Source organism: Podarcis vaucheri (genome assembly GCF_965113315.1).
Source record: "Podarcis vaucheri genome assembly, chromosome: 13".
Lineage (NCBI taxonomy): Eukaryota > Metazoa > Chordata > Lepidosauria > Squamata > Lacertidae > Podarcis > Podarcis vaucheri.
Genome location: NC_138751.1, coordinates 15,346,843 through 15,362,241, shown reverse-complemented (window position 1 = coordinate 15,362,241; position 15,399 = coordinate 15,346,843). Strand labels below are relative to the sequence as shown.

At 41.2% G+C, this 15,399-nt stretch overlaps 1 protein-coding gene across 1 annotated transcript in view; it reads left to right on the top strand.

Moving 5' to 3' along the window:
• The window catches only part of LOC309517116 (mitogen-activated protein kinase 7-like), a 179,189-nt gene that overhangs the window by 148,962 nt on the left and 14,828 nt on the right, over positions 1-15,399 (top strand). The gene's annotated exons all lie outside the window — the stretch shown is intronic.

Sequence of the window (15,399 nt, the reverse complement as noted above, 5' to 3'; positions counted from 1 at the left end):
CACAAATGGGTCTCCTCCTCTGATTCCCTTACTGGTTGCACCTACATACATGGAAAGGCATACACACCTGTGGCATCTTGTAAGTATTCAAGATGTTGGGCATCTGCTTGGAGTTATGAGAGGTGAGCCCACCAATGATGGTCATCAACTTGTATGCCTTGCCACAAATATAGTTAAGAGGGCTTCCCTGTTTCAGGAAAAGGAGATACATAGTTCCGCCACAGTCTCCCATTTCATTCTGATAATTGTGACCAAAGATGGGAGACAGTGTCTTGTTGGGTAGTAGGTGGACATTCTGGTTGATCTCATTCATGGCAAACATAAAGGCCAGCACTTGGTGGTAGTAGTTCGGATGGATGCTGCAATGATATTTCAGTGTAGATTTAGGGTCGTCGCATATCCATTGACTTAATATACATAAGAGTAAAGGTAAGGGGACCCCTGACCATTAGGTCCAGTTGCGGATGACTCTGGGTTGCAGCGCTCATCTCGCTTTACTGGCCAAGGGAGCCCGTGTACAGCTTCTGGGTCATGTGGCCAGCATGAGTAAGCCGCTCCTGGTGAACCAGAGCAGCGCACGGAAACACCATTTACCTTCCTGCTGGAGCAGTACCTATTTATCTACTTGCACTTTGACGGGCTTTTGAACTGCTAGATTGGCAGGAGCAGGGACCGAGCAACGGGAGCTTACCCTGTCACAGGGATTCGAACTGCCGACCTTATGATTGGTGAGCCCTAGGCTTTGTGGTTTAACCCACGTCCCATCAATATACACACCCTGGCCTTATTGACCATCAAAAACTATTATTGAAATACCTGGCATGAAGTAGTACAGTAGGAAATACCCTTATAACTGTTACTTATTTTTCGCTTATTACATATTATTGTCACCTCATTATATTTCTTTGTCATGTTTCATTTCCCACATCTCCTGGGTCTTCTAAGTGAAGCCACATGCTTTTTGAGGATTGCGGTTCTCTGAAACTGATGCAATCTTTTCTGTGTTGTTGTTTATGCATCTATCATCCAATTTGTAAGTGAATGGATGAAATCACACATATTTTCTGCCACTTTCTGCCACTACCAAAAGCCTTGGTATCCATTTTAAATTCTTTCCTTTATGCCTCTTATTCTTACCGGAATAGTAAGCCAGTTACTGGACTGGACTGCTTCTGATTACAGGTGAAGACTCCCATGATTGAATGACCTCCTTACAATGAAAACTCATTAATCAGCATATCAAGTAGAAGAATTAGGCTTAGGCTATTTTCCTAACAGATAATATATAATTTCTGATCATTTGGGCCTTTTTCCTTCAGGCTGAAATTATTTGAACTGAAACACAATGAAAGCTATTATTTATTTTCAAGTTAGTGTTAGTAGGAATTTGTCTACATGAGTAACTTCAGTTATTAAAGGTAAAGGTACCCCTGCCCATACGGGCCAGTCGTGTCCGACTCTGGGGTTGCGCGCCCATCTCGCTTAAGAGGCCGGGGGCCAGCGCTGTCCGAAGACACTTCCGGGTCACGTGGCCAGCGTGACAAGCTGCATCTGGCGAGCCAGCGCAGCACACGGAACTACCTTCCCGCTAGTAAGCGGTCCCTATTTATCTACTTACACCCGGGGGTGCTTTCAAACTGCTAGGTTGGCAGGTGCTGGGACCGAACGGCAGGAGCACACCCCGCCGTGGGGATTCGACCCGCTGACCTGACGATCGGCAAGTCCTAGGCGCTGAGGTTTTACCCACAGCGCCACCCGCGTCCCAACTTCAGTTATTAGGGAATAAGAAATTTAATGGAAAACCCTCTGATGGAATACCCAGGCTGTTGGCTTTTCATGTAGAGAGGCTCAGCTTCAGATATTCTCAGTTATGAAACTAGTATCAAGACAGAGCTGGGAAATTGAACTGAACATAACTCACCTCAAAATACAATAGCTACCACTGTAAACAAATTGGGTGAAAATTGAACAGATAAGTAAAATATCTACCCCTCATACTTTCTGGAGAAAGGATTGCATGAATGGTTTCCATGCTCCCAAATACATTTAGTATCATTTTTATCAACCGCGACTCCTATTTTCTCCTGGCATTGTGATATCAGGACCAGTCATATCAAAAAACAAGACACAAAATGCTGAATAATTTTTCTATATTCACACTGATCTATTCAACCAGAATTTTAATTCAGTCCTATGGACTCATTTCGTATCATAAAAATGTACTTACTACATATCTAAGTCTGGTGATGGATGGCTCCTATATTCAATCTCATTAAAAAGATGAATTACAAAAGAGATAAATTCAGCAATGACAATATTCTCTGAAATGCCAAGGTTCTTTTGAACCTTTCTCCGCTGATAACATATGTTGTCTAAATTCTGGCTCACAGTCTGAGGCAGCTGCAGCAGGAAAAGGAGCAGCAGCAGAGATGTCCATTTGGTAACCTGCAAACACACCCAGCAAGACCCATTCATTGTGGCAGAACCACAGAACAGGAGTACCTCCTAAACAATCATGAAAACTGCATAAGAGTTAAACACATGATGCTATTTCAGAGCGCAATATGGATCTAAACACTTCTGTGTGGCAGACCTCTTCCAAACAGCAGTATGCAAACTATTGTTTTGAAACTGGTCTCTATAAATGGAGAGGAACCATCACAAGTGGATTCTTTCTGACAGCAGTGGGATCCCAATACAATTATAAGAGGGCAGGGATTATAATTAAACCATAGATAATAAGGTCTTATTAGATTTTCAACAATCAGCAAAGTTAAGGAAAACTTATTTAGCTCCCTTAAAATCCAATGCCTGCCAATGAAAAGGTCAGGGTTTGAATTTTGGGTGTGATAGACACCACAGGAGGGCAAGAGCCCTGCTACATTTAGAAAAGTAAAGAAAAAACACTCTGTCCTGCTTACTTCAGAATGCTGGAGCTTATAGAAATGGCCCCACTTTGGAAATGCCAAATTTCAATTTTTTTTTAAGATCATATTTATTGAAGTTTAACAAACATTAATAAGTTTCAAAGTTTAAACTTAAAAAAAATAAAGACAAAGAATGACCCTATTAGAATAAATAAGAGTTACAAAAATACAAGAGCAAAACACATGAAAAATACAAAAATAGAAAACAGTTAACACGAAGAAAAAAGAAAAGAAAAAAAGAAAAAAGAAAATCAACAATTTCATATCTTGTGCTTCATTTACTAGTTTCCTGACCTCCTCACACCTCCCTTTTTGTATTCCAGTTCAGATATTTAATTCAGCAAGTCCTTACCCTCTATCATTTGTCCTTACTCAGCATCTTAACCTATTATAAATATATATTTTCCACCATTATCAATCCATATTTACATATTCTTGTTAATCTTTTTACCAATACCACTTATTTTCAATCCAACATCCCTTTAACATTCATTAATTTTACAGTATTTCTGCAAGTAGTCTTTAATTTTTTTCCATTCTTCTTCCACTGCCTCTTCTCCCTGATCTCGGATTCTGCCAGTCATTTCTGCCAATTCCATGTACTCTATCACCTTCATCTGCCATTCTTCCAGGGTGGATAGATCTTGTGTCTTCCAATACTTTGCGATGAGTTTTCTTGCTGCTGTTGTAGCGTACATTTAAAAAGTTCTATCCTTCTTTGGCACCAATTGGCCGACAATGCCCAGAAATGCCAAATTTCAAATGGGTATGATAAAAATGTTATAGGCTGGACCACTTACACTTCGGAACTCCCTGCCACTTGACATCAGGGAGGCTTGCTAAAAACATTTTTGTTTTGACAAAATGTTTATCTACCCAGATAACTGTCTGAATGGGGGGGGGGAGGGGACCACTTTGTGGTGGTTCCGGTCCTACTTGGATTGTCATTCCCAGAGAGTGATGCTTGAAGAGTGCTATTCTCCCAGTGTGATGTTTCAATGTGATGTTTTTCAGGATTTAATTTTGCCCCCTACACTGTTTAACGTCTACATGAAACTGCTGAGTGGGGTTATCCAGAATTTTGGAGTATGTTGTCAGCAATATGCTGATAACACTCAGATCTACTTCTCCTTTACATCTGTCGCTGTGGCAATTGATGTGCTGAACCATTGTCTTGCCTTGGAAATGGACTAGATGAAAGCCAAGAAATGGAAGCTCAATCCAGATAAGGCAGAGGCACAGTTAGTGGGTGGTTCCCAAGACCAGGTGGATGGAAGGTGTCCTGTTTTTGATGGGGTTACATTCCCTTTGAAGGAGCAGGTACACAGCTTGGGTGTACTCCTGGACCCTTTGCTGATGCTTGAGGCTTGGGGTGGCCTCAGTGGCGCAGAGTGGCTTCCATCAGATTCGGCTGGTGGCCCAGCTGCACCCCTATTTGGACAGGGATAACCTAACATCTGTTGTCAATACTCTGTTGCAGTATTAGATTACTGGAATGTGTTATCTTTAGGGCTGCCTCTGAGGATGGATCAGAAACTTCAGCTGGTGTAGATTTGTGGCAATCAGGTTGCTCACCAGAGCAAGACAGTTTGAGCATGTTACAGCAATCTTAGCCCGACTGCACTGACTATCAATTAGTTTCCTGGCCTAATTCAAAGTGCTGGTTTTGACCTATAAAGCCTTAAATGGCTCAGGATCACAATACCTCTTTCCATGTAAACCTACCCGGACCCTGAGATCTTCTTCTGAGGCCCTTCTTCATGTGCCTTCTCCCTGAGAGGTCTGGAGGGTGGCAACATGAGAACGGGCCTTCTCTGAAGTGGCTCCCCATCTGTGGAATGCTCTCCCCAGGGAAGTTCACCGGGCGCCTTCATTAGATGCCAGGCAAAATGTTCCTTTTTAACCAGGCCTTTGGTTGATTTGAAATACATCCTGTGCCCTTTTAAAATGTTGTTTTTTCTGGGAGGGGGGGTTATTGGGTGGTTGTTTTTATTTTGATTATACATTATGTGGTTTTATATTTTGGTTTTGTTCTGTGAACTGCGCTGAGACCTCTGGGTATAGGGAGGTATATTAATTCAACAAATAATAACAAAAAATAATAAACTATTCATAAAATGAATACATCTGTCTATCTATATGGAAAATTCTCTGCATCTGATCATTGTACAGTTGAATACAGATGTATGAACAGGTGACATGGGAAGAAATGAATTGGAAGTTCTATGAAACCTCTTTCTAAGTTCATAGGTAAAAGGATCACAGTGTTGGAAGGAACCCTGAGGATCATTTAGCCAACCCCTTGTAATGCAGAAAAGGCTTATACCAGGCATGTGGCCACTGGCTTTGGCTTATATGTATTGGATTCCAACAACATCTGGAGAAGTAGAACATTGGCTACTCTAGGTTAGATTATTACAAAATAGAAGAAAAGGAAAATACAGGAAATAGGAAATGGCTTACAATAAGTAACATAAGGACTGATCCTTCACTGATTGCACAATGATCTGGGTAGTCTGGGAGTGCTTGTCAAACTCTGGGTTGGGGCAGAGGTTGCACACCACACAGATGCCAATTTGAATAGAGAGGAAGATGACTGTGACTTCTAGTCTCTTCCCTACCCATTTCCTCATTCTGTTTCCTGGTTTGGTGGCCATGAAGGCCAGAACCACAGTTCAGAGCACTGAGGGATAGCTCAGTTGGTAGAGCATGAGACTCTTAATCTCAGGGTCAAGGGTTCAAGTCCCAAGTTGGGTGAAAAAATCCTGCATTGCAAGGGATTGGACTAGATGATTCATGTGATCCCTTCCAACTCTACAAATCTGTGATTTCCCAGTTAAAACTGGACAATTGCACAGCATGAACTTGTGATTCCATATCACAGCACTTCCTCTGACGATAAATTTATTCCCTTCATGTTTCTGCAAATCCACCTTTCCCACATGGACTCTGTTGATAGACTGCTTGGGGAATGTGACTGGGCTGAAGGTATCATATCCAGTTGCCAACTCTCCATAGTTATAAAAGAACATTTCTTCCCCCAGCAGTTTTGTTAAAGTGGGTGCCTTTCAGAAATGAGTGAAGCTAGATTGGAGAAGGAAAGATCATGAACTGAGGCCATAATTATTGCAAAATAACAGCAGCAGCAGCAACAACAATTTTCATTCAATAGCTGGGTTTCAGTTTTTTAGCAGCCCATTTTCCCCACTTCAAATTTCACATTAAGATGAAAGTCAGTATTATTCGAGAAAGATGTTGCAGTGTCTAAACAGTTGTCATTAGATCCCTGATGGATCACACCAATTGCACAAGTAGTCATGATCCTATTCTCACACTGGTCACACATATATCTACAGGAAACTCACAAGCAAAGTAGTAAGACTTAGCCTACATCAGAACTGTACATACTTGTGAGAGAAGAGTTGGAGTTTAACTGTCAATCACTACTACCCATGATGGTCCTGTTCCACCTCCAGTGTTGGTGGCAATATGCCTCTGAATATTAATCAACAGGAATCAAAATTAGCAGAGTGTTTTTGTGTTCAGATTGCCTGGTACATCCACTTGTATTTATCAATGAAGAGGAGTAATTCATCAACTCCTGAGGTGGATATGATTTGTGTTTCTGTCTCCCTGAGGGCCTTGGGATCCCACTATAATTGCAGAAGGACAGGAAGTCTAATTGCATGATGGATAATTACCCAAACTGGAACAACTACAAAATACAATCAATCAGATGGCAAAATTCTATTTCCTTATTAGTTGATCCCTGACATTCAATTCTGGTCTAAGTACAATAATATAGAGCTTTGGGAGGAATATGCAACCCAGCAATCCCACACTAGAGGCTAAAATGGAGAAGATCTCCACAGCCACCATATATTTTCCTTTGGTGCTCAAGTAGGTGGGGACAAAGGACACCCAAACACTGCAGAACACCAACATGCTGAAGGTGATGAGCTTGGCTTCATTGAAAGTATCAGGCAGCTTCCGGGCAAAGAAAGCCACAGTGAAGCTGATGATGGCCAGAAGCCCCATGTAGCCCAGGACAGTATAAAACATGACGGCTGATCCTTCATTGCACTGCACAATGATTTGGGTAGTTTGTGAATGCATGTCAAACTCTGGGAAGGGAGGAGAGGTTGCCAACCACAGTGCACAGATGCCAGTTTGAATAAGAGTGCAAAGGATGATGACTGACACTGCCAGCCTCTTCCCCACCCATTTCCTCATCCTGTTTCCTGGCTTGGTGGCCATGAAGGCCAGAACCACAGTGATGGTTTTTGCCAGGACACAAGAAACAGCAAGACAGAAGACCATCCCAAAGACTGTTTGACGGAGAAGGCAGGTCACCTTGCCAGGCTTTCCAATGAATAGGAAGGAGCAGAGAAAGCAAAGCAACAGGGAAGTGAGGAGAGTGCAGGTGATGTTCCAATTGTTGGCCTTGACAATGGGAGTCTCCTGGTGTTGAATGAAGATCCATATTATCACAAGAGTAATCAGAGAAAGGAAAAGAACAAATGAAGTCAGAATTATTCCCAAGGGTTCTCTGTATGATAGGTAGATTATATGCTTAGGCATGCACTGATCCTGGTTCTTGTTAGGATGCTGATCATCAGAGCACTTGTCACAATGATCTGCATCTGGAAAAAAAAGAGTTTCAATAGTTTAAAATGTTTATGCACCCTTTTAGCCTATATAGCATTTATCACTTAATAGATTTGCATGAAATATGTCTGTGAACATGTTTCTATTGGAGAGATTTTGAACTTTTTTATGGCAACTATAAAGCAGAACTTTGCTGTAAACAGATGGCTGATGATGTCACTGCGTGTTTCATCCCCCTTGAATACTGATTTAACATGTTGTGCCATTAATCAAAATTTGGATGCTTAAAAGGGGATAGAACATTGTATAGATCCATTTAAAATGTAGGTTTATTGCATCAAAAATACACACAATTGAAATCCAAAAGGGGGAAAAGCAGTAGCAATATAAAGATGATCCACATAAATATATCAAAACTAACTTCCAACAGTTCCCAAAATTTTAAACAATGTATTTAATTATTATTTTTTTAAAAAAAGTTCCAGGTAGCCTAAGTAATTTAATATCCTTGGGTGAAAAGTTTAACATAGCACTAGACAAGCCTCCCTTGGGAGGCTGTTGCCTTGCCAGCCTGCCACTATTTGAAAAATCTCCCTCTTTGATGATTGCCCACCTTCACAGTGTTACCTCGGGTTACAGGCGCTTCAGGTTACAGATGCTTCAGGTTACAGACTCCACTAACCCAGAAATAGTACCTCGGGTTAAGAACCTTGCTTCAGGATGAGAACAGAAATCACACGCTGGCGGTGTGGCGGCAGCAGGAGGCCCCATTAACTAAAGTGGCACCTCAGGTTAAGTACAGTTTCAGGTTAAGAACGGACCTCCAGAACGAATTAAGTTCTTAACCCGAGGTACCAAAGTACTAATTTGGCAGAGCAGGGCCTTTGAAGAAGATCTGTAGGTTCAGGTAGATACATATGAATGGAAGTGATCTTTCAAGTAGCCTGTCCCCAAGCCCTTTTGAGAAAGATCCTTTTACTGAAATCTGCATTATAATTCCAAATCCTTCAATCTCTACTTACCTGTCAGGTTTGAAATCATTCCCTCAGAACACTGGGGACAATCATAGCAACAAATCTGTTCCCCCTGTTTCACGATCCTTTTGTGCCCAGGATGGCAGCTCTCAACACATGTGGATTTAGGTAGGATCTATTAATACCCAGAAATAAAGAATTTAGGATGTAGATCAGTGATGTGACACCTTTAACCCCCAATCCTAGCTAGGCCTTGCAGGGGTACTGATTTGGACTGCTCTCCTGGCTGTGTATGTGTGTGGGGTGTGTGTGGATTTCATGGTTTGCCTCAGATACCAAAATGTATTGGGCTGGCCATGGATTTACCTCACTCCTATGTGGAGCCAGGACTACGCAGAACTTGGCTTGGGGGCCATCCATAAAGCAGGAAGATATTGGAAGATACTAGTAATTCCCACCTGCTTAAACCTCTGATTCCACACAACAGCACTTTCATTGACAGTGAATTGTTTCCCTTCAGAAGCCTGTTGGTTAATCCTTCCAACACGGATTCTGTGGATGGACTGATTGGGAAATATGACTGTGTTGATGATATCATATCCGGTTACTAATTTTCCATTTTCATTGAAAAATATTTCTTCCCCAGCAGTATTATTGAAGCGGATCTGTTTCAGAAAGTAGTTAAGCTGGATTGGATGAGAAAATAACATACACTCAGGCCAGTGTTGGGAAAGGGTTATTATGGTTCCCCTGGAATTCTCTGTTTTGTCCTTTTGCCACACTAAGATCATGCTCAACATGTTCTTACTCACGTATGATGGATGCAGGTTATATATAATAAAATGCTTCCCACCTTGCATATTTAACAGGAAGACGTAATTTGACAGAGTTATGATTTTTCATGTGCTGAACTAGAAAATACTGGCAAAATAGGGTAATCCATGGCTGAAAGTAAATATGAAGCCAATGATTCTTACAAGAGCGCAACGTTTACAAAGCAGAACCACCTGCTAGATGGTATCTGGAATGTTAATTCATTTAGTTGTGAATATCACTGTGTGGTACAATTGATAGAGGACTCATCAATCATATTCATCTCATTTTTTTGCAGCGGGGGACCCCTGTACACTACAACCCCTTACACACCCCACTCTTTAGTAAATGCCACATGCACACACATTGCCCAACACTGAACACACCCCAGAGCCAGCCCACCCATGAGACAGGGTGAGGCGCCTGCCTTGAGCAGCAGAAGCAGTGTCTTGTCCACCCCACATTTTCCTGCCCAAGAGATGCAAAAACACAGTGCGTCAAATTTGCTTGTGCATTTTTTTTCAAATTTTGTGTTAACCTGAGGGATTAAAAAAGGAAACTTCATATTGTTGCACCCACACCCAATCTCTGAGCGGTGTGAGATTCCAGGGGTTCCAAGCGCTTACCAAGGATTCATCTTTCCTTTGGGAATGAGGCACAGTAGAGACTGTGGTGTCTTTATGATATGTGGTTTATTTACACATATATACAACCTGAGGCTACGATGGAGGGGTTCACAGCATTAACAAAAGGGCCTTGTTTCTCCCATAGCTGCGCTGGTTTGCTTTCAAACTGCTAGGTTGGCAGGAGCTGGGATAAAGCAACTGGAGCTCAGCCTGTCACACGAATTCGAACTTCCGACCTGCTGATCGGCAAGCCCAAGAGGCTCCATGGTTTAGACCACAGTGCCACCCGCATTCCAATGCAACATGAATCAGGAATATGACAAACCTTTCCAATCCACTCCCAATTGTGCCAGTCAATTAGGGTGAACACACCCCTGTGAACACACCCCTCCAGTGCTTGAGGCAGGAATACCAGATGAAGTGGGAGAGAGTGCTAATGAAATCATTCTGCTTGTGGGCTTCCCATAGGCAACTGGTTGGCCACTGGGAGAACTGGATGCTAGACTAGATGAGACACAAGAGACATGAGAATCCTACCTGCCATGGGTACACATTCAAAAGGTTCGATGCACTTCCATCTCCCATTGCCTTCTGCTTAGATCTTGATGAAAACATGGCATGGAGAGCATGTGCTACAGCATAAACAGCATTGTAGATACTGTAGCTCTGACCAGACATTCCCATTTCAAACACAGCTCCAGGGAGGCTCCACAGCTTCTCTTCCCCAGTACAGTTTCTTGCATTTATTCGAAAAATGTTGTAAGTGGGGAATGAGCAGTTGAATACAGTGGACCAGAACCAATGGATGAAATAAAGCATCATTTGATAAGGATTTAAAGTCTTAAGGAACTGCTCATATTCTGCCACATTGGTAGCATGGAGTGTGAAGGACAATGTGCCATTAAAAGATTTTGGTGTGAACATATTAATAATGGGTACAGATGCAAAATCCCACTGAGCTGTAATGATCCAAACCCTCTCTGTTGGTTTCATTTCAAAATTTTCTTGTAATGACAGAACCATCCGTAAGACATCCATAGACCGTGAATTCCCGTGAACAAGAATCACATTGGTTTTGTTTGATGAAAGATTAGATTTTATGCTTTCCATTGTCTTCTTAATCTGCATCGTCATTCTACTGCTCTCCTTCAATGTTGGAATTATTTCCTTAAGAGCAATACAAATGTTGTTCTGCAGCAGAGAAGGCATGAGAATCCTCAATAACATTTCTCCACTATCGTCATCTGAAACAATAAGACCAATCCAGGTCCATCCAAAATGATGAAGAAGTTGAATAATCCCAACATACTGAGGAATTTCACTAGGGATTATCTGATAGACAAAAGGGAACTGCGTTTTGTCATTCAGGGCAGGGTCAAATGAGCCATAACTGAGCTAGGAAGAATGACAATAATATTTTTTTAGACTCAATAGCAATCTCATTCATCCATTTAAATTATTTCTTTCAATAGTCAAGAAAGACAAAAGATTGAGCTCCTATATACAGAACCATGTACAGTTTAAAAAGAATAACTTAGGGGAAGGAAATCTGGTTCTGAAGACTGGAAGAGGGGCAGGAAACTACTTCCTTATCTCTACCCTGAAGGCTTGTCATGATTTGGTTGGAGTGTGATTAGCTTTCATATATTTTTATTTCCATGGTATTGAGTCTCCTGTACATCACTTACAGTGATTAAGCAGTGCACAAATTGTATACAAATTGTAGAAACAAAAATTTGGCTATTTTGTCACACACTCTGAATAAAGCAGCACAGAAGGTTGGGAATAAAAGCAGAATTGAAGAAGGGTGGGAAGTCCGCTTTTAAATGTGTATGAAATCTGAGGTTAATTTGTTTTTAAAATTGTGAAATTCAATAAAAAAATAACTGGTAAAAAATGAAGAGATTATGCTGGCCAAACCGTTCGAACAGTTTTTGCTGTAAAAGTGTAACTTGCTTCCTGTTCATTCACATAGATTAATGGTGAGTCCTTCTGGATTTGCCTCTTAATGAAGTAGTACACAACATCCAGGCTGCAAAGGATACATCTTCCTATGCAATGATACACCTCAGGATCTGTGCAAAGCTATTAGCAGAGTCATTTGGCCACTCCAATTGTGAGCATGGGAAGGATATGAATAGCAAGAAAAAGATATCTTCTCCACTAATCCCCCTAGTAGGTTGCATACAGACAGACACACCTGTGGCATCTTGTAGACATTTAAGATATGGGGCATCTGCCTGGAGTTATGAGAGGTGAGGCCACCAATGATGGCCATTAGATTGTATGTATTGCCACAGTTATAGTTCAGGGGACTCCCTTGTCTTTTGAATAGAACATCCATAGTCTCAGAACATGATCCCATTTGATTGCGAGAACTTTGAGCAAAGATGGAAGACATAGTTGTGTTGGGTAAGAGGTGGGCATTCCTGTTGATCTCATTCGTGACAAACGCAAAGACGAGAGCTTGGTGGTAGTGATTTGGCAGTATGCTGCAAAGACATTTCAATGTAGACTCAGGAATATCACACATCCATTAATTTAAAATGCATAGAATCAACTAAATTCTCCAGTAGATGCTGTTTTAGAACTACTGGTGTGCGGCAGATATTACCTGCTAAAGTCTGACATATCTTCAGCCTTTTAATGATTATCCCCTCATTATATTTCTTTTTCAGATTTCATGTGTTTTATTTGAAGATAGTGATTCATTAGCTGTGTTTGTGTGAAGTGGAAGTATTCTGCTTTGAGGTAGTGCTCTCTTCCTCAGCATTTTTCCTTCTGTCTAATAATAAATGAGTGAATGCGGAAAGACACACAAACCTTTCTCTGCTTTCTGCCATTACAAAAGGACTGGTAAATCAATTTTAGCTGTCCTTCTTCATAGCTCTTATACTAAGTGGAATAGTAAGTAGTATAAGAGCTATGAAGAAGGACAGCTAAAATTGATTTACCAGTCCTTTTGGAATAGTAAGTCTAATAATAATAATAATAATAATAATAATAATAATAATAATAATAATAATAATATATTTCTTATACCCCACCCATCTGGCTGGGTTTTCCCAGCCACTCTGGGTGGCTTCCAACAAAGTATTAAAAATACGCTAAAACATTAAAAACTTCCCTAAACAAGGATGCCTTCAGATGTCTTCTAAAAGTCAGATAGTTGTTCATTTCCTTGACATCTGGTGGGAGGGCATTCCACAGAGTGGGCGCCACTACCAAAAAGGCCCTCTGCCTGGTTCCCTGTATCCTCACTTCTCACAGTGAGGGAACCCCAGAAGGCCCTTGGAGCTGGACCTCAGTGTCCTGGCTGAACGATGGGGGTGGAGACACTGCCCAATACTACAGATGGGGTCTTGCCTGATGGATCCCCCCTACAATGAAAATCCCTCAAATCAAACAGAAGAGTTACTGTGAAACTATCCCATGAAAGTGTCCACTTTTTTTTTTACACTGTAACATTTCTCATTATCTGTACTTGTTTCTCCAAGCTGAACCTTTTGAATTGAAACTCACTGAAAGCTGTGGATTACTTTTAAGGAAGCTAAGATTAGTAGGAATTTCCCTGATGAGGGAACTTCATTTCAAAGCCCTGTGGTGTAGCATCTGTGCTGTTTAAATGTAGGTGTGGAAGGCTCAGCTTCTGCATCAAGGGAGAAACTTTGGTACCAGATGCATATAAAAATTATGCCATTTTCAAGAGACTTCATCTCATGCACAATCACCATTATTTGCTGAATGGGAAATAGAATTGGAAGCCTTGTGATGTTGCAGCAAGGCTGCTGGATTGTACTGTGGAAAGGTTGGCTTCAAAAGTCATCAGTAATTAAGTCAGAATTGATAAATTGCACTGACTGTTGGGGAATTGGTGTAGCTCCATGGTAGAGCACCTGGTTCGCACGCAGAAGGTCCCACCTTTAATTCCTAGCATCTGCAGGAAGAGCTGGGAATACCCCCTATCTGAAACCTTGGACACCTGCTGCCAATCAGTGTTGGTAATCAGCAACTAGATTTGCTGATAACCTCACTAGGTACAGGATATAAGGCATCATCTTATGCCATGCGTATTACCATAACTTAGTTTGCAATACAATTACTTCTGAAAGCAAAACAGGATAAAAACCGAGCAAATAACGAAAACCTATACACATCATACATTTTGCAGAATGGGGGAAAATGTATGAATGGTTTCAATATTCCCAATCATGATTTTCATTCATACAGGACAGAACTTTAAGAACTTAAATTCATTGGTCTTGTTGCAATTCCCATTTCTTAAAATTTTGCTGCAGGCACAGTAGTATCTTTCAAAGCCTCAAACAATGAATAACTTTGTTATATTCACACTAAGCTACTGAACTGTTATTTTAATTCAGTCAGTGGACTTATTTGCTAGAAAGGTTTACTTACTAGGCTCTCATTTCTGGATCTGGAGTTGTCTCATATGTGATCTCATTAAACTCATGAATAAAGAAAGAGACAAATTCACCGATGAAAATTTCCTCTGGAATGCCGTAGTCATCACGAACCTTTGTCTGCTGACCCAATCCATTGTCAGCCTTCTTGCTGACAATTTGAGGCAGCTGCAGCAGCAGCAATAGAAGCACCAGCAGTGACATACACCTGGCTACCATTAAATCTAGCCCACAGCTGGGCACATACATTGTGACAGATACACAGAACAGGAGGAGCTCCAAGACCCCCCTGATAATGGTACAAGGGGTTTAAACCAACCTTCAACAAGGCATTTAACAAGGTTTTGCTATGCCCTCCCCTCCTGCCCCACACCGAGGCTGAATGGATTTATTTAAAAATATTCCTGGACCGGACTAGGAGTCCTGATGGAGTTGCAGTGAAAAAAGAATGAACTGCTGCAATGCAGATCTGGCAAAGAGGCTGAATTTCGGGGGAAATCTTGATTCTAATTGTGTGCCGAGGAAGAACTCCAAAGTGGAATTCTAATGGGGGAGCTTGTATATGCATTCTGTGATTTATGTATGGCTGCAACTCGTAAGCTAGTTGGTAAAACGTGGAAGAAATGGAATGTGACCTTGTACCATCCAGATAAACACTGCAAAGAACAGAATAATGGAAGATGGCAATGAACTCTCCCCAGCACACTAGGTCTGGAACAAAAATGTATGTGAAAGACTACACACATGAAATGGATTACTTATTTATAAGATGTGACGGAGGTGGGAAAAGCAGCCTGCTGGAAGAATGGCTTAATGGCAAGTGAAGGATGTCAACTGGACTTTAAATAAGAAATGATGCAGCTATGCGAGGAAATGGTGGTGATGATATCTTTGGAACCGGAGCAGGAAACCTGATTTTAAGAAACTGTCTTAAATTAATTTAATCTGGTTTGATTTGTAGTATTTTGGAAAATTAATAAAAAAATAATAATTTGAAGGGGAAAACCCCCACCAACTTTCTAGTGTCACT